Genomic DNA, 20033 nt, shown 5'->3' on the forward strand with positions numbered 1-20033 from the left:
GATGTGGTACATCAATAAGCAAGGTGGTATAAGGTCATGCCCTCTATGCAGGCTGGCTGTGATCTCTTGTGTATTAGCCCTTCGACTCGCTTTAACCCTTCAAGCATCTTACATTCCCTCAAGGTACAAGATGATGGCAGACAAACTGAGTAAGGCCAGGACAGACTCACAAATGGAAATTGAATGAGGATGTCTTCCAGGACTTGATCCAGTTGTGAAACACCTCAAGTAGAAATGTTTGCATCCTTTCAAAACAGACAACTCAACAGATTCTGCTTCAGGACTGCATGTAAACAGGCCTGGAGAGGGGAATATTTCTTTATGAATTTCCACCCTTTCCACTATTATCTAAGGTAATTCTGAAGATTCAAAAGGACTCTCCAAAATAAATGTGGTGACCTCCTTAGGCCCAGGTAACATTGCCTCTCCCTTCTTATAGACTTGGCCAAGGAAAATTACCACAAATTGGACCTACTCGCACAAGAAGGGGGGATATTGATACTCTCCAATCTCAAAATATGTTCATCTCACTACCTGGATAATTCAATTTTAATACCTTTTAAGCTTCCAAACCTTCTGGACACCTTCCACATGATCAAACCCTTTAGAGTTCTCTTCACATCCTGTTACCCTGTTACCTCTTCTCATTTAAGTTTTCTGATATCACTAAATTAGAAGATGCTTTATCACATCCTTTATCCATCCAGATTTCAGGTGCATCATAAGGTTATGTGTCTGGATCACACTGTCAGTTCTCTGTCTTATCCTTTGGACTCTACACTGTACCAAGAGTGTTCACAGTGTCCACGTTTTCCATATTTAGACAACTTGCTTATCTTTGCAGAGTCTTTTTCAACATGTCAGCAGTCTCTTTCTTGAGTGAGAGATCTCTTACAAAAGCTGGGATTCCAAGAGAACATTCAAAAGTCTTTTTTGACTCCACCACACAGAATTGTGCTCCTGGAGTATCTGCTTGGCACCTCAGTTTGAAGAGCTTTTATTCCACAGAAAACAAATGTTCTCTACCTAACTCTATTTCTAGGGTTTTTAACTCTGACTTCAGTCCCTGCAAGAGGCTACCTCAAGATTTTGGTCTAAAGATATCTATGGTTCTCAAGAGTCCTGACAAGACTCCACATGAGAAAGATACAGTGGTATATGACGTCTGTTTGGTTCCTGCACCAACACCCAGTATCTTTTCAAAAAACAGCTCTGGGATTTGTCAGAATAGAAATCACTTGGTGGAAACAAAAATATCCCAAAAATCCAGGTCTCCCCACTCCAAAGCACCAGTCACCACAGATGTTTTGGACTTTGCTTTGGGAGCAGTTTCAGGAGGGATAAAAGTGCAAGGTTCTTGGGATACCAGGGGTAGGTGCAAGCACATAAATAGCAAAATAGCTGCTTGTTCTAATCCAGGCACTCTACTCCCTGAAACATCTTTGGTTCTGTAGACCTCTTTGAGTTGTTACAGACAGTACCACAGTCATGTAGTACATAAACAAGCAGGGAGAACTGGGTCGTACCCTTTTTGCAGACTAGCCATGTTAGCATGGGATATAGCGTCACAGCACAGTCTTACTCTACAGACATCCTACATTCTGTCAGAGCAAAACTTTGTGTCAGACAAATTGAACAGGATCAGGGCACATCCTCACGAATGGAAAGTAGATCAGGGGGTCTTATAAGATTTGATCCATCTGTGTGGAATTCCTCAAGTAGACCTTTTTGCCTCCTTTCTGAACAATCAACTGACAAGATTTTGTTCCAGGATTTCATGCACAAAGGCTTGGAAGATGGATGCCTTTTCTTTTCAATGGGCAAGAATGCTCCTGTATGCTTTCCCACCTTTACACTAATATCTAGGGTACTTCTGAAGATTCAGAAGGAATCCCCCAAGATCATTGTGGTTACTCCATTTTGGCCCAGGCAACTGTTGTTCTCTCTTCTTTTGAAAATGGTGAGAGGAAGTTACCACAAGCTGCCTTACAGACTGGATCTACTCACACAAGAACAAGGATGTATGATACACCCCATCATCACTGAACTTCAGTTGTCTACCTAGCTGATAACGTCTTAATTTCTTTTAGGCACTTGTTTTACTGAGTAGGTGCAACAGGTACTAATGGAGGCAAGAAGAATTTCTAGTCGGTGCCATCAACATAACCAGCACCCATTCAGTGCTAGTTGTTCCCTGGCTTTACAATATTTGTGAGTTACTGTCCTGCGGCCTTTCTTACTTTTCTGTCAAGGTTCATTTATCACACATTTCAGCATGTCTGCCCATTGATCCTCCTCTTTCAATGCAGTGTCATGTCAGAATGTTTTTTGAAAGAGATTTTGTACAAGAGATCTCCAAGTAAACCTTGGGGTTTTAATTTTGAATTAGAGAACTAACACTTGCTTCATTTGAACGAGCTAACCTGGCTGACTTGAAGTTCTTAACATGGAAAATGGATTTACTGATTGCTCTGACCTCTGCTAATGGAGTATCTGAGTTACAAGCTGTAATGGTGAGTCATCCCTATCTCATTTTCCACAGACACAGGGTTATTTTGAGAACTAATCCTTGTTATACCTAAAGTGATACCTGAGTTTAAGCCAAACTACCTAACTCCCTGTTTTCTTTACTGAATGCAAAAATGAGAGAGAAAAGATACTCCATTCTTTTGGATTTCAGCAGATAACTGAGGTGCTACCTTGACAGAAAAAAATTTCATATCTTTGGATCAATTCACAAATGAAGGCTAAGAAGGGACAACCTGTCTAAACAGACTATTTTCAAATGGTTGTCTCAGCCTATTAGTTTTGTTGTTCTCACCACAACAAAACTATTGCAGGCAAGGCCTGCCTTGGCTTCAGTTTTGGCGTTTTGGAAATGTTTGGATTCTAGAAGTATTCCAGAAGCAGCAAATTGGTCCTCTGTATTTAGTTTATTTAGTTTTACAAAGTACTACAGTCTTGATTCCTTCTCTAGCTCTAGCTCAGGCTTTGTAGGACCATTCTACAGGGGCTTCTAGTCCCTTTCTCCTTCCACTTACCAAGATATTGCAAGCTATGTTCATCTACTCATATAGCTAGAGCTACTTCTGCAGTAATCAATATGATAAACCTAGCAGAGTTGTATAATTAAACTTACCATAACAGTAGATGTTTGAGTAATTACTGCTAGAGTAGCTGCTCCCTCCTTGAACCCCCCCCCCTTAGTTTTTTTGAGTATGTTGTTTTGCCAGTGTGTATGTATATATATTTATATATATATATATATATATATATATATAAATGTTTTTTTTTTTTTTTTTTTTTTTACTCCTAGTTATGCTCTTTCAGAGCTGTGCCTGCCTCACTCTCTTTTGCCTTTCCTTACTTCTCTCAGTTGGCATGAAAGCTTTGAAGGACTTTGCCCTCAGATCTGTCTTTTTGGACAGGTCAGCTCAGGGTGACTAACCATTTGAGCATGTGTAAGGTGCCCTGAAACTTTGGAAACTGTCCGGTTGATACATCCTTCACAGGTTATAATCCATATTGCTAAGGCTACTGCAGCAGTGATTATTAGAACATCTACTGTTATGATACGTTCCCTTACACAACTGTACTTTTCAAACCCTGCAGTTGACTCAGTGCTGGAGTTGGCTTTTCTGAAGAAAGCTTTGACTCCACAAAACTTAGCTTTTCCCCCACCTAACAGATCATGGAAGCTTATTTTTACATCTACTAATCTACATTCTCTAATGCTATAAGCTATTATTCCCATGTGTTGTACTTCAGAACGAGATGTGGTTATTAAAATGAGCCAATCTCTGTACATGTTTACACATGGATACTTGGAGTAAAATTAAGTCTTAGATGTTAACACAGTCTTCAGTTGCCAACCTAATTGTGGGTTTTATCTAGTGTTGCAGATACTGGATTAGCTATACAGCATCATCTGGTTTCACACACAGATTTTTCTGATGATACACATGCCATGTGTATAAATGCACCTTTAGATAGGACCTTGCGTTTTGGTTCTCCATTCAAAACAATGGTGAAGAAGCAGGAACAGGAGTGCAAAATCATCGCCATTGTTAGAATCAAATTCATGGTTCATTAGTGTTCATTTTTGTGGGTACAGTGAAGTCCATAACAACTTTGGTTTCATCATGGCCAAAAATAATATAAAAGAGGTTCTGGGAAAGGCAGATATGGGCATAGTAACAATCAGAATGATCAGCATCCCAGGGGCATTAGTGGTTAGCAAAATAACTGGAGTTAGACTAGTCTTCTTATTGGGTTTCACAGTTTATCCCTAGAATCTTACCTGGCTTTCCCACTCTGGAGATGGGGGGGTGGATCTCCTCTCCCTCCAACTGTCCTGGTGAATAACCATCCCTTGGGCAAATATGTGAAAACTGTTGTTGGCAGAGATCACAGAATACAACTCTCTTTTCTTCTCAAAGCTACAGATACTTCTCTTTGTAGATATCCAGCCGCATTTAATAGAAGAGGTACTCAGCCTTCTGTAAAAATAAGCTATTCAAGGGTTCCCAACAAACCAGACAATGATAGACTTTTACTCTAGATTCTTTTTTGATTAAAAAAAGAAAACTGACAATAGGCTTGAGGTTATTTGTGCTTAAGTGGTTTTAATGAGTATTTCCCAAAAGAGTCCTTTCAAATGGTTGTGCTGCAGTCAGACCTTATCTAAAGGAGAATGAATGTGCTCTTTGGAGCATCAAGATGCATCAGAGTGTGAGGTTTTTGTGCTTCCAGATAGGAACAATTTGGTATCAGTTTAGAATGTTTTGATTTGGGTTCATTACAGCCGTATGGGGCTTTGACTAAGTGGATGTCCATTGTTAGTGACCCAGATGCTGCAGGTCTTCGATATTTTTTTCCTTACATAGATGTTTGGGTCAGAATTGCAACAACTATGGAGTCTTCTGTTGCAACCAGAGACTCACTTCTTGTCTTAGTCCTTCCATTGTGAATTACTTTGAACACTGCAAAGTCACAGCTGATTTCCTCTCATGCAGTCATATTTATAAAATTGGACATATTGTATTACTGAGCTTTTACTGGTGTTGCCAAGACTCCTCTTCTGCAGCATACAATTGACCAGATCTGTCAAAAATCTGCCATTTTCCACTGCTATCTGTTTCCAGGTTTAGGACTTAATGGCAGCCATGATATACATGATTGTCACTGCCACGTATCACATGAGGGTTCTTCAGTGAATACTAAAAGTTCATTGGAACCAGCTGGCTGACTAAATGACGTATTCAATCATGATTTCTCAGAAATTCCTGGAGTATTTCATTTAATGGCTTTGAGCCGAGTCTGTCTCTGGGCTTACCTTTCATCTCTCTTGAACCTACTGTGGTCATCGCCATGAACATGTCTGCCCTAGTGTGGAGGCCTTTTGAGGGATAGACAGTCCAAGGTGTTTTTTTGCAAACAGAGTAAAATCTAATATCACTGCTTTGGAAAAGAGACCACCCTTCCTTATCCTACTGGGTTTTCAGGACTTCTTTCCCCCCAAGTTACCACTGCCATTCATACTGATCATGTGGCAGCAGTGTGCTACCTCAACAACACAGAGGAGTCCACTGCTCAGCCTTTTGTTGGGAAGTCATTAGAGTTTGGCAGTGGTCAGCTTTTCAAAACCAGTGCCATCCTGTTAAAAAACATAAACCATCTTAGCTGCCAGAAGGAGAAGCCGCAAGGTTCTTGAAGAAACTTTTTATTATCCACAAATAAATAGACTGATAAGCGCTTTTGTTTATATAACAATAATGAACTTTGTCAGATACAATTGAACCCAAACAGGTTTTAAATAAGGCCCAAAGCAGTCATCAGATCAAAGGATGATGTCATTAAACCCTCCCATTTACATTTCTTAAAGTGCCAAAGTGCTTTTTAAAGTGCCATTTAAACTGTATAAACACAGTCATAGCTCTCAACCTCCCATCTCCAGAATGAGGAACACTAGCCCTCATAATGTAGAACAAATGGGCAAAATATGGAACACATACTAATGGTTTACTAACAACTTTAACTAGGAAGGTCATAGGATGGTTAAAATATGGTGGTTTTACTTATAAAGAATATATTTTAATGAATTGATATGATTAATTTCTGTTTGCCATGGATTTCACTTAAAAATATTCCTAACACTGAATGTATGACAGACTCTTTCAGTGTGGAACTTTGAAGAACTTTGAGGAACATGAACTTTTTAAGACCCAAATGAGGTACGTTCCTCGTAATAAGGTGCACTTGAGAGGTATGAACACAGTAATCTAAAAATGTGTAAAAATATTCATTCACAAGAGCCTTAAAATGTACTAAAAATGAATGAATGAACTTATTAAAGAATAATACAATAAAAAATAGAAAAATTAATAAAAAATAAAGTACAAATTTTTATTAAGATGTTGACATATTCACAGTCTTGTATGGAAATGTTAATAATAGTATTTTATGCAGTTAAAGCTTTATGCTTTAAAATATAGCTGATCAAGCAATAGCCATTCAAGCCCAGTCAGTTGCAAGCATTTAAAAATAATTGCCAAAAAATTATTTTTTTCTCTAACAGCAATGTCCTGGGACCCCTTCTCATGCTGATATTGACCTTTTCTATAACCATGTATTTGAAGTGGTGGTTAGGGTACATGTGAACATATTTTGCTAATGCATTTCTCAATTCCTCAGATGTATTTTTTTATATCATATATTCATAAATCCGGTCCCGTAATCTATGTTCAATATTGCCAATATAAAAACACTGGTAGGATTGGCATAATCCTACATAAACAATTCCTTTGGATTCACAGTTGTATCTACCTTTTGTCAGTGTGTAATTATGTGTGAAATATGTAAACTTTTGTATATGTGTACACACATTTTTTTATATAAACATATGAGTATCTGTATGTATAAATATATATTACATTAAACTGACTTAATGTTGAATCCAAAAATGTTTGAACCACAAAAAAGTTGAAAAACAAACAAAAAATATTGGAAACATGTTCTATGCAGTTGCACCCCTGCATTACCATGAGGAAAGGGCAGAAAAATGGTTCTTGGTATACTGCAATCTCATACAAGCTACTGGCCTTTTCATACAGGTAAAAAAGCCAGCAGCACATAAGTCTGACATTTTGCTGCATGACCTTTTGAGGTGAACATTTTGTGATTCGACATTGTCTGTTCAGTGTAATAAATGTCTCCCTTATGTATGGAATCAATGCAGTTTCTTAAAATATTTGAAACGTTTGTTGGGAAAACCGCTCTAACCAAATGTTTTTTAGTTAAATTTGTTTTTTGTCAGAGTATGTAATTTTCTGTTAAAATGTATGAATTATTTAGTGTTAAAGTGGATGGGGAAGGGACAAATCCCTTTATTGTATTATTATCTTTGAGTATGCAAAGTCTGTTTTCTGATACGGTACTTGTGCTGCTGTTTTTAAGGGGAGTTGTGGTTTGTGAACCCCCGCAATGTAAAGCAAAAGGATTTGGATATGTAATATATATTCCTGCAATATTGACTGAGTGGCTGTGATAATTTTTAATGTTTGTATGTTTATGTTGTGATATCATACAGTTTCTTAAATTTTGTAATTAAAGGTTGTTGATGATGGTCTACATTCATTAATTTCACATTCTGCATTATTTTTTATGATGCACTGTTTTATTTCTTACTGGTATTGATTCATGTTTTGGATGTTATCTGGTATTACAGTGGCAGCAGAAGTCATTTCTGGACAAGAGCATACTCAGTACTGCCATAGAGTTCTTGGATCTTGTTATTTTTACAACTACCACCCAAAAATCTTTTTCTGCTTAACATCAATAACTAAGTAAGCAGCCCTGAAAATGAATACAAAGGCCAGAGGTACTGGGCTTCTGGGATTACATTACTGTACAATTTCAGTTTTTATTGCTACTAGCAAACAGTTAAGTCAACTGTTTATTTCTGTGTGTTCAATCTTGATGCTGTCTTCTGATATTGTTATGCCAGAATTATGACCTTGTACAGTTATTAGTAGGAATATGCTTTACATTTAACTGTAAGTGCATTTTCTTTGTCAGTCACTCTTTCCCTTCTGGACAGCACTACCACTAGGGTTGCCACCTTTTCAAATGGCCATAGTGGGACATTTTCTGGACACACATCAGATTTTACAGGCCAACACATACCCATGGTCAGTACAAAGGATAGAACTTTACTTTTCTGCCTAAATAAAAGCTTATTCTTTTAGCAGTTTAGTTGCTTATTCTGTTTCTTGTAACGTTTAGGTATTTTAGATACAGAAATAACTATTTTATGCAACTATTACATAAAATATGGGACATAATTATGTCCTACAATCTCAGAACATTTGTCATTTTTAATATTTTTGGTCAGGACACAACTGCCCAAAGAGGGACTGTCCCTTGCAAAGTGGGACAGGTGGTAACCCTAACTACCACAGCAGATTTGCTGTGCATGTAAACTGTAGTAAGGGATTTCAGTGTGATTGTGTTCTGCATATAAACTGTAGTAAGGGATTTCAGTGTGCTTGTGCTGTATTTGGAACACTTGCAGATGCAGGATTATCATCTCAAAAAGTGGAGCTTCCATGAAGGAGATTTCAGAATGAATTGCTCAAACCTATACTTGTTATAAGTACTGCAAATATCTTTGAAACCTACCTGGTAGTACACTATGAATGGCTGATGGTGGATTTCACTACAGAAATGTACTGTTGTTAAGTTTTACTTTCCTTAATCTGATTATGCTTTTTTTTTTTAGTCCAGCGTCATTCCTATTATTGGTGCTAATTTAACCGATTGTACTGCTAAGGTTTGTTACTTTCTGTTCACATGGAATGTCTGAAGAAAGTTGCAGAGCTATGGTTTGGCACCATTGTGTAATCTTAAACTGGCTGTGTGAAACAATTAATAGCTCCCTCATGCCTTGATGCTGGTGTGGTAGTGATCAATTAAACAAGTATTTCTAGAGTGGGCAGGCTTACTACCGAAGGTTTTTTGAGAACCATTTGCTTGGCAATCTTAGAAAAGTTTACTTCAGAACTGCATGTGGGTGTTGTCTTCAGCCATCATTTCCATTTATGTTTTGAATAGTCAGTGATATTAATATGTACCTTTGGCCATAACACAAAATGCCATTAAAGGATCACATCACTTTAGGATGTGTGTCTGGAAGAAATTTTCATGACTTATCCAATGTCCTTTTACGATTCTGAACAGAACTAAGAACATTTGAGACTCAGAACGATATGATACACACCCTGGGAAAAGAGATCTGGATTGGATTCACAATTAAAAAGAGTTGAAAAAATAAATAGTTAATGCTGGAGTACTGAAATGTGGTTGTCGTGAACTTGCATATATAGTTTAACCTTGTATGCCAGATTTTCGGTTTGGCTTCTATAATAGCCATAATGTTGGGCATGCGAGTTGTATATGTAGGATTTCAATGTAGTTGCACCTGCAAATTTATATTTGAGATATAATATTTTATCTCCAGATATCAGAATATGTATATTTGGGACTTGTGCATTTATTTTTCATTTATCCATGGCAGTGTGGCAGTGCAGTTATATTTAGTACTCAGTTGTGGCTGGTAAAACACTTTTAATTTTTGTGTGACTGATTTTTAGTGGCTTGTCGTTTTGTAGTGCTTGTATTTTTGATGTATTTTCAATGAGTTGCAGTTCAGTGCAATAACAATCAATGAATAATATATATGTATGTGTGTGTCTGTGTGTGTATAAATAGAGACAGACAGACCACACACACATGCGCACACACATACTAGTGCATGCTAACGAGCATGTAAATCCTTATTTCTTTTTAATAAAGCCACATTCATTGAAATCACAGTCATAGAGTAAATAATAATGAAATACCCACAAAAACACTTTTTTCCCCTGTGGGCAAGCTAACCTGCATCCCTTCTGGGGCTTGCCTTCCAACATCCCCCCTTAACTAAATATACTAGCTCCAAGTCACAAAAAAAGTGGTGAAAAGCAAATAGCTTGCAAGTAGAAATCCTGCTCCTGTACCACATTTGAAGCATGTCCTGGAACAGAAACTAATTGTACACTAAACCAAGAAATGCCCATATCTATGCACAGATATCAACAAATCTTAAACTTTGAACATTGTTCTAATTATGTGATGCTTTTCAATGAACTGAGATGTCATTGTTATTTTACTTAGTAATGGTGGTTTCAGTACTATGGCTTCAGTGAACTGACCCCTGAATCTCATCACTGACAGTTAAAATGGGTAGTGTTACAATCTTGAATTTCTCACATTTATTCCAGCTGTAGTGTTTAACAGTATAATTATTTTCCTCATTTTTGTGACTTTTTTCATATAAAATGTTGATACCACATAGTAAAATAGAATTTAATTTGTGTTGAATTTAATTCAGTATAGTCAAAAATTATTGCTAATACAGAGGGTTATGAGTGGGTCGGAAATCCTAACTGACTTATTACATGTTCGAGACACGGATGCCAAGAAATGAGGTGAAGCTTGGCATCCGTGTCGAGAACACATAATAGTAAGTTAGCATGATAATTCTTTGTAGCTTATGGAGCTTTTTATGCTCCATGTACTATTAGTTACAAAAAAAAAAATGCTAGGTGCTTTACTGGCTTTCAAAGTCAAAATGCACTTGGTGAGCACTGTCAGAAAGGCAGTGTAACACAATGCCTTTTATTTACACTTACCTGCCATACTTCTCAACTGTCCAAATTTTCGCAGAATCTCCAGATTTTTGTCTCATATGTTTGCTCTCTTCCTCATAAAGTTCTTAATTTTGGACAAATTACTGAGGATTGAATTAATAAAATAAGATCATATCTTTAAGTTTCCAACTTCATATCCTTCAGAAAATGCAGGCGGATACACATTCTGTTTTAGTAACTTTCTAAGTTTATATGAGGAAGTGACGGACATGTTATTAGAATGGAGAGCTAGCAGAAACAAATTGTTTATTCTGTTCTGTCATTTGCTACTCAGTACTGGCAGATTTTAGTGCCTAGCATGAGACCTGACATTGACAGCTTAAGCAGGGGCTGCTTAACATTTGTTAAGTCTGGTCTCGCACCAATCTAGCGCTTAACTGATATGTCTTTTTCCAAATATTGGAGTGTAATCCCCACACTCCATGTACTAAAATATTATAATTATTCAATATGCAGACCATTTGCTACAAAAGTATGGAAAGCCACCACATTTTTACATCAGGAACTATGCTGGCAAATGTTTAATTAGAATACAATCAAGTTTCGATGAATTTTCATGAAAATAACAGCTTATATATTTCTTCTTGATATCTCATAAATGTGAGCAAACCAAATATGTCTCCTTTTACCTGCAGAGGAGTATGGTATGCAGATCTCTGAAGAAGAAACTCTCCAGTGTATTTCATAGTGTATGGTATCACAAAATAATGAAAAATGCTGACAACAGTTGCAACAAATGTAAGATATTTAAGATTATAACACCACCCAGTTAAGCTATGGCTTACATTCTGAACATTTCATCACAACTTCTTGTATTGTTAGAATAGTTATTCATAAAAACTGGCCCCCAAAACTGATTTTTCATCCTGTATTGAGATGGCTAGATAATATGTGAAACATTATTTGATGAAGCTGGTTCTGTGGCTTAGAATGATAAAATCCTGTCCTTTTGCCCAAGATGAACAGTGTTTCACTAGTCTCATGAGCACTTGAGGAACTTCCACGGGGAGTATGGCTTGGACAGGAGTTGACAATATTAGCACGGCCATCTTGAGAATGGGGGGGGGGTCACAGCTGCTCCATAGGGGTGGACAGTGATAAATGTGTTTGCAAAATTGGCATGTAGTATAATGCCACATGCCAGAAGCTACATACATGTAAGCATGCACTCATACCCTAATGCAAACAATTATGTGGCAGGCCCTGCAGTGATAAGAGAGTGCAAGGACATAAAAGTAAAAATCTTCAATCCCACAAAGAATGACAACATCATTGTCACTGTTATAGTTTTACCTTTAAAGGGAACAAATGACCCAATTGTCCCTTGTTTCTGGGAGGAGTGAATGAGCTGTATAGAGAAGCCAGAGAGGTTAGGGAAGAAAAAAATGTATTCAATGAGCATTTAAGTACATGGTGAGTCGCTAAAGTGGCTTGTGCCACCCATGCACACGTTATAATGGATATTATAAATACTTCTCCAAAATCAAATGCGTTAATGTGCTGTTTAATGAAGTTTAATGCCCAGAACCTAGTATAACATCTCTATTACTTCCTGGCTCAAATATGCCTGGGCATCTAGGACATTTAACACTATACACAGCATTCCCTGTTTGTCATCAAGACTTCTTGCATATATCAATAGGTATGGGACTAGAGTGAGAATGCTCTGTTGGGAATTACTGGTGAAATAAACAGTTCCCTGACATTTTAATTGCATATGTTGAAAAAATGAATGCCAAGTTGTACAGTAACAACATTTGCAGCATGTATTTCAAACATCTAACTCTGTGTACATATATACAAAATGTGTATGTGTGTGTGTGTGTATGTAGGTGTGTGTGTGTGTGTGTGTGTGTGTGTGTGTGTGTGTGTGTGTGTGCGCGTGTGTGTCTTTGTTAATGGATGTAAATGTGTATGCATATTTATTAAAAAACTGCATTAATATATTAGTTCAGGTCTGTTAACCAGTGCAAAGAGCAGAAATGAGAAAACGGATAGTACAGAAGAGTAAAATATCATGATTTAAATTCTACCAAGTTGGATCCTCTGCATCTTATCCACCAGAAGCACCCATATTCTCCAGTCAGAACTCCTTATCCATTTGTATTCTGCTGCTTATTGGTAGGCAGTTATAGTCACTTAAATAGCTAATTTTGGAGGAATAAAGTGTAAGAAGGAACAAATAGCTACCATGCCTTCCTAGCATTGGTGTTATTTTATTTTTTGACATTTGATTACTGGGAAAGTCCGAATGGGTAGGAGCCCATTTTCAGTGGAGGCCTGGGGAGAAAAGCTTCTAAGTGTTACAAAACATTTTATGAACAATAGTTTTTCTGTCTTTTAAAAATAATGCAAAAAAAAAAAAACTACAGTTTACATATTTATACCAAATTAGACATAACATGAAAACCTTGGCTAAGAACAGATACAAGTTATATGACAGTGTTTTAATATTTAGCTTTCATCCAGTTTATAGATAAATTAAACGTAAGTTAGTATAATACAAACGGGAGTTTCAATATGAAGTGAGAGACTAGCAGCCTTATGTTGTATTTAGAGAGAGAGCCAGTGGAGAAAAATTATGAATAGGTATTTGTTCACATTTATAGATATAGTTTTATCCTGGTGTTGAGCAAATGGTGCAGTGTTGTACTGTGCACCCTAACAGTTGACATATTCACAGAACTCTCCATATGACTGACTGAGACATGAATGAGTGGGATTCGGTTTACAACTAATTAAGAATACTAATTACTTGAATACACATTGCACAAGACAAAAAGCAGTGCTTTTGTTGGGAATGGAAACTGAACCTGTGCCATTCTACAGTTCCTTTACTTTAGGTGTTACTCAGTAGTGGGGACTGGAGGAAATCTTCAGTACAGTGCACAGCAGTCTTGCAGAAGCAACAGTGCCGAATGAAAGCTGCACCACATATGGCACAATGGGAGACCCGTTGTAAAACAGTAAGCAATGTTAGAAACTAGCCACATTACCCGTGGTGAATGGTAGAGAAGCCATTCAAAAGTCACCTTGTAAAACATGTACTTAACAGTGGTATACATGTTGTAAGAGGCAGCACCTTTCGGCAAAAGATTTGTTTTAACCATAGTGGACCAGTTCTGGTTTTGCCACAGTGTCAGTAGCGATTTGGCTGAACACTTTGTTGATGCTGATGGAAAGCAGATGAAGATAGGACGAGGATGGTCAGCAGAGAAAAAAAAAGTATGGGATTATTCACTGTAACATTTCACACTGCCAGTATCTCTGAAATAAATCGACATTTCAACACAGCTTTTTTGAAATAAATTCTGGTACTTTTTAAATAAAACTTAAGGCACTTAAATATCTGAATTTAGCAGATTCCCTTATTGTGCCTCATTTGTTAGGTAAAATACAGAAGAACTTTCACTAGCCATCATCTTTGCTATAGCTCACATTTATATTGGGAGAACTTGGGCTTCCTGTCAATTGGTATTTTTAGAGAATGCATACCATGACTTTATTCATCATATCAAGTAGCATTCGTCTTATTGTATCACAATTCCTCACAACACTGGGAGGATTACCATATTTTTCTCATGTGTAATGCAAATTTTCCTTCTCTTTCTGTTGCTTAGTAACTAAACACAAACTTCATTCTGTGATATGTTGCTAATCTTATGTATGTATTAATATATGTATGTCTAAATCTGTACACATATAACTGCAAAATAATATACACACGTATGTATGTATTATGTATATATGTGCATATGTATGTGTGTGTGTGTATAACAGTACACTGATATATACATCATTAAAATATTTAACACGCACAGACACTGTTTCTATATTGCAGTTTATTTACCATGCAAGTATATAAATTCGAAGTTCTTCCAACAAAAAGAGAACAAAAGCAAACAGTTCACCTTAAATCTCACAGAAATCCAACAGTCCATGTAGTTCTTATTTTTGTTGCTGCAGTTCAAAATGTGCTGCCTATAATGGGGTCTATATTAGAACACCGAAGTTTCAAAACTTTGAGTGTTCTAATATTGAACCGTAGTCACCGAAAATTTAAAACATCGAACATACAGAACAGCGAATTTTTTCCTAGGGAAAAAATTTTCTGTTTCAAAACACATACACACAACACAAGCACACCAAACAAACAGCAACCACACACATACACCTAAACTCTTACACCTAACCCTACACTAAACTATACATACACCACTAACTATCCACTTACCTTAACCCAAACCCTAACTCTAAGGTCCATCACTATCGCACAGTCACCTCACCCACACCCTAATCCTAACTCACCTACCCCGCCCTAACCCTCACATCCACACAATCACACACTTACCTGACCAGTGCCCTAACCCTAACTCACCTAACCCGCCCTAACCCTCACGTCCACAAAATCACACACTTACCTGAACCCGAACCGTAAGTTTCCACCACAGCGCTGAAAATACTGAAGCAACAGAAACGGACAACCAAATTCTTTCCCTAGGAAAAAATTTGGTTTTCTGTTTCTTCGATATTTTCACTGAAAACGGGTTGATATTAGATCACTCAAAGTTTTGAAACTTCGGTGTTCTAATATAGACCCCTATAATCTGCACTACCTAGACTTTTGGCAAATTCAAAGGTGAACTAGTACTCTACAAGCAGAGCAATAGATTTTAGCACTCCACATTTAAACTGGTACTCTACATGTAAATCCTCTACTTCTGGTACTCCACAGATAAGCTGGAACTCTACAGATGAATCCACAGCTTCTTCCAGTTATGGTAACCCTATTAATGTCCACTCTTAGTTTGGCAAATCCCTCTTCATGAGAACCAGATATCTCTGCCTGTTTAGGCTGTAGGCCTTCTTTTTAATAATCTCAAAGCAGGTGTTTTATCTGTGCTTAGGTGATGCAATATTTTCTTAATGTATTACCTAGTCTGTTCACTGTATTTCTAACTATTACAAGCTTTAACTATCATACTACATAATACTTAAGCAGTTCACCCAAGTGGAACAGTACACTGTACAACAGTGAAAACCACTACCAGCATAGGACACCTAGTTCTGTCCTAATGGGAATGGGTTAATGGGTTATGGAACCGAGTTAACCTACTGCATATGTTAATATTGCCCCACATCTGTTTAGGAGCAAAGGTCCTGAAGGGATAAATCCTATTTGTATAATTTAACATTGATCTGTTTTTATTTTTATAATCATTCCAGGGCTGCATAATCAGCTACAGGGTGAAGCAGGGTACCAGCTGAGTAATATTGCATGGAAGTTACTGTTCTCTTAATAGTGAGACAGTCTCACTCTGTGGCACAGTACCTTGTTTTAGTTCTGCTAAATGTCCTGCTTAGGTAACAAGTTGAGTGCTCCTCACCACCTGTTTTCTGATGTAACGTAGCTTTTAACCAAATCTTAGATGTACTGCATACTTCAAAGGCATTATTGAAGTCGTGGATAGCTAAACTGGTTTTGAATACAAAAGAGTTTTCAGATTGTTAAAAGCCTCATTTGCTGCTATGGTCCATGCTTTCTGAATGGGAGCCATAACTTCTATAAGCTGTGTTGGAGACAGATGATGGTAGCAAAGTTAGGCACAAACTTGCTGTGGTAGCCTACTAAGTCTTAATATACACTTACATTGAGTTTTTATATACTGTCTATAGGCCAGTCTTTCACAGCTTCTATTTTGTATTTTTGACATCTAATCAGCTCTGTCTTGGTCACATATCCTGACAATTTGTGCCTACAAAATTTACTTTTGTCAACATTAATTGCAAGTCCTGGCTGTTTTAAGGAATACAACACAGCTTGTACTCTGGCTAAATTAGACTCGTAATCCTCTGAAAAAATTAATACAGCATGAAAGTACATGGCTGAGTGCCTAGTGTGATGTTTCAGAACTTCATTCATGAAAATTTGGAAGGGTGCAGGAGCTCATTGAAATCCAAAAAGTGAGACGGTATAATGGAAATGACCGTCATGGGTGGAGAATGCTGTCTTTTATAAATGGCATCAGGGGTGAGGGAAGTCCACCAATACCCCTTAGTCAAACCTAGGGTGTTCAGAAAACTTGATTTGCCTAGCTTATAAGCTTATCCACTTGGTGCATTGGATTGGTGTCAAATTTGTTAACTCAACAAACTTTTGGCAATGATTAAAAATATGTAGCTGTCTGGCTTAGGGATCAGCATAATCAGACTGGTCCATTCAGTTTATGAATCCTCATTAAGTTCCAGTTTAAGCATTATCTTCACTTCACTCATTGTTTTCTTTAGTACTCTGGTATCCTATTTGGTTTTAGATTTGCTTTTTCCTGTATCACTATTCTAATATGCTGTTTTAAATGTGTTCTACTGTGTATTTAGAAAAGGCCTGTTTATTTCTAAGTGAAACACATTTTCTTCATGTTTCTGGGTCTTACACTGTACTTTTCTATTTGAACAGAAGGCATGAAATCCCCTGATACTGCAGTATTGGTGCTTGTGAGAGCTTCTACACTGACAACAGAAGCTTCAGCTTCCTTCCATGGCTTTAATACTTTTATGTGATAAATCTGATCTGATTTTTTCTTGTGTCTTATTTTGTATTTCACTTTGTTCGTTTTTTCTTCTCCTTTACCCATCTGCTAGGAGCTTAATTTCAGCATTGGAAGCAAACACTAACCCTTTGCTTTAAACTCAGTGAGTCTGTCATTCTTGCTATTCTCACTTTGTTGCATCTTTATTGCCCTTTGTGTATGTTCTTATTTGGCATAATAAATGGTAACTATCTTGTAAGTTTGTGAAGTGTATTAATACTATTTCAATGGGATTTTCTCTTCCTGCAAAGTCCCTTTTACTATATGCAGCAAACCTTTGGGATATCTTCCATAGAGTAAACTCCTGTTTATGCATGGGGTACCTCTCTTTTATCACAAGGGAATTAAGGAAGTATCCGATCCCAGTTCTTTTTTTTTTCTCAAAATTTTTTATTGATTTACTTCAAAAATAATAAAGACTCAAATAAAATTTTAGTGATGCTTTAAACAAATTAGCAAAATATATACATTATATACACAAGACCTGAAATTAGAAGTAGTAGATATGACAATCTGAGTCAATTTTGTGTATATTATGAGCTGAACATTTTCTTCTTCAAATTCCTTCTAAGCAGAGTCTGAGTTCATTTGTAATGTCTCAATAAGAGTTGAAATCTTTTTACAAGGATTGTTTGTCCATGGAATAGGAGTAATCCTTAGTTCCTTTACTTTGACTTCCATTATTGAAGTGTCATTTAACAACTTTAAGAATTCTTCAAAAGATGGTTCTGAAATGGGTTTTCATTTTCTGGTTATGCATTTCATAGCAACTACTAGTATAGTCTACAATAAGTACAAGTCTTTTTATTCATTTCAGGTTTTTCATTAACATTCAACAAAATTAAAGACTTAGTCAAAACAAAAAAATCCTTAAATATGGCTCGAAGAAAATTATCAATATCTTCCCAATATTTTTTGACTTTACTACAATCATAAAATATATGTAACCATTCTGCTTTACTTGTTTGCAGACATCTCCAACATGAAACATTATATGAAGAACTAAGTTTGGCTATTCTATTTGGTGTATAAAATGATCTATGCAGGAATTTCCATGTGAAAATTCTCCAGAATTGAACATTATATGTTAGTTTTATAGAATATAGTAAATCTGTCTTACTCCCCATAGATAAATTTAATGAATGTCCTTTGGTGATGAAATCCCAGTAATTCTGATTAGTTTTAATCTTATAGCTTATTAGTAATTTATATAATTTTGAAATTATATTCTTCTTCTTGTTGTTATCATAAACAATTTCATGTAAATAGTTTATAAATTTAGGTCTAAATTTAAAGGGAGAATTATTTATTATTCTGCATAGATCCTGTGAGTAAAGTAAAATACTTTGTAAAACAAGCCAATCTGAAGGTAAAAGATCAAATGTATTTATTAATTGCTGGCTGTCAATTATTTTTTGATTGTCAATATACATTGTTCCCAACAAGAAAATGTTTTTGTTTCCCATGTGGCAAAAATATTCTTATGGAATTTGTTAGGAGCATTTTTAGTAGAGCTAAAAGGAGTTATTAAATCCATCCAAATCTTTGTCTGAATTAGATATGATAAACTTCCTAAATATGTTTAAGATGTAATTTGTAAATTCTAATTTGGTGGGTCTTACAATATTATATTGGATTCCTATATATAAGATATGCCAGGGTATATTAATTTGATTATCTAACATAAAATTATTTATTATAGGATTTTTATTGGAATAAATAATGGTATGTAAGGTTTTCCAATTAGAATAGCAATGTGGATCAGTCCAATTTAAAATTATTTTAAATGTAGAAACTTTTATGTATGTCACTGTGTCTGGAAAATGTATTCCTCCTTTTTCCCATGGTCTAATATGGTGTACAAAGGCCACTCTATTTTTATTTGGATGCCATAAAAATTTTGTAATATTTTATTTATTTCTTTTAATATATGTTTATCTGGGATCTTAGGAATGGCTTGTGCTATGTATAAAATTGTGGGTAGGAGTATCATTTTTATTATTTGAAGTCTGTCTTCAAAAATTAGATAAATGCTTTCCATTTTAATATGCAATTTAAATTATCTACGATATTTTTATAATTTATAGAAAGCATTTATTTTATGTTGTTACACAAGACTATACCTAAATAATTTATTGTGGAAACGTGTTTGCCTATTATATGATTCCCTTCTAGTATTAAATCACTGTTTTTGTTTAATAATAATAAGTTAGACTTTGTCTTGTTAAAATGAAGAACCAAGATTAAGTACAATTTCTCTACTTCTTCATCTAATTCTTTTATAGTTTTTTTGAAGTAGTTAATGTGAGCAGTATGTCATCTGCAAATAACATAATTTTAGAATTATATTGTCCATATATATTAATACTTTTTATTTTTATATTGGACCAAACTGAAGAAGCAAATAATTCAATAGCAAGTGCAAATAAGATGGGGACATGTTTTGTTCCTTTTGTTAAAGCTATAGATTCAGAAGTAAATTGACCTAGTTTTACATATGCTAGGTTATTTTTATATATATTCTTTATTAAGGAAATAAATGGAGGAAAACAATAATGAGCTAATATCTTGAATATGTATTCCCAGTTTAGTGAATCAAAAGCTTTTTCTATGTCCAGTGTTATTATTAGGGCTTCCTGATTCTGTCCATATAATATATCTATAAGTATCAATACTCTTTAAATATTATCATAGG

At 35.9% G+C, this 20033-nt stretch overlaps 1 protein-coding gene across 4 annotated transcripts in view; it reads left to right on the forward strand.

Annotated features, from left to right (window-relative positions):
* CELF3 (CUGBP Elav-like family member 3) overlaps window positions 1-20033 on the forward strand; it is a 1127909-nt gene that overhangs the window by 16196 nt on the left and 1091680 nt on the right. The gene's annotated exons all lie outside the window — the stretch shown is intronic.

The sequence above is a fragment of the Protopterus annectens genome, chromosome 8.part0, assembly GCF_019279795.1.
Source record: "Protopterus annectens isolate FY-2018-M chromosome 8.part0, PAN1.0, whole genome shotgun sequence".
Classification (NCBI taxonomy): domain Eukaryota; kingdom Metazoa; phylum Chordata; order Ceratodontiformes; family Protopteridae; genus Protopterus; species Protopterus annectens.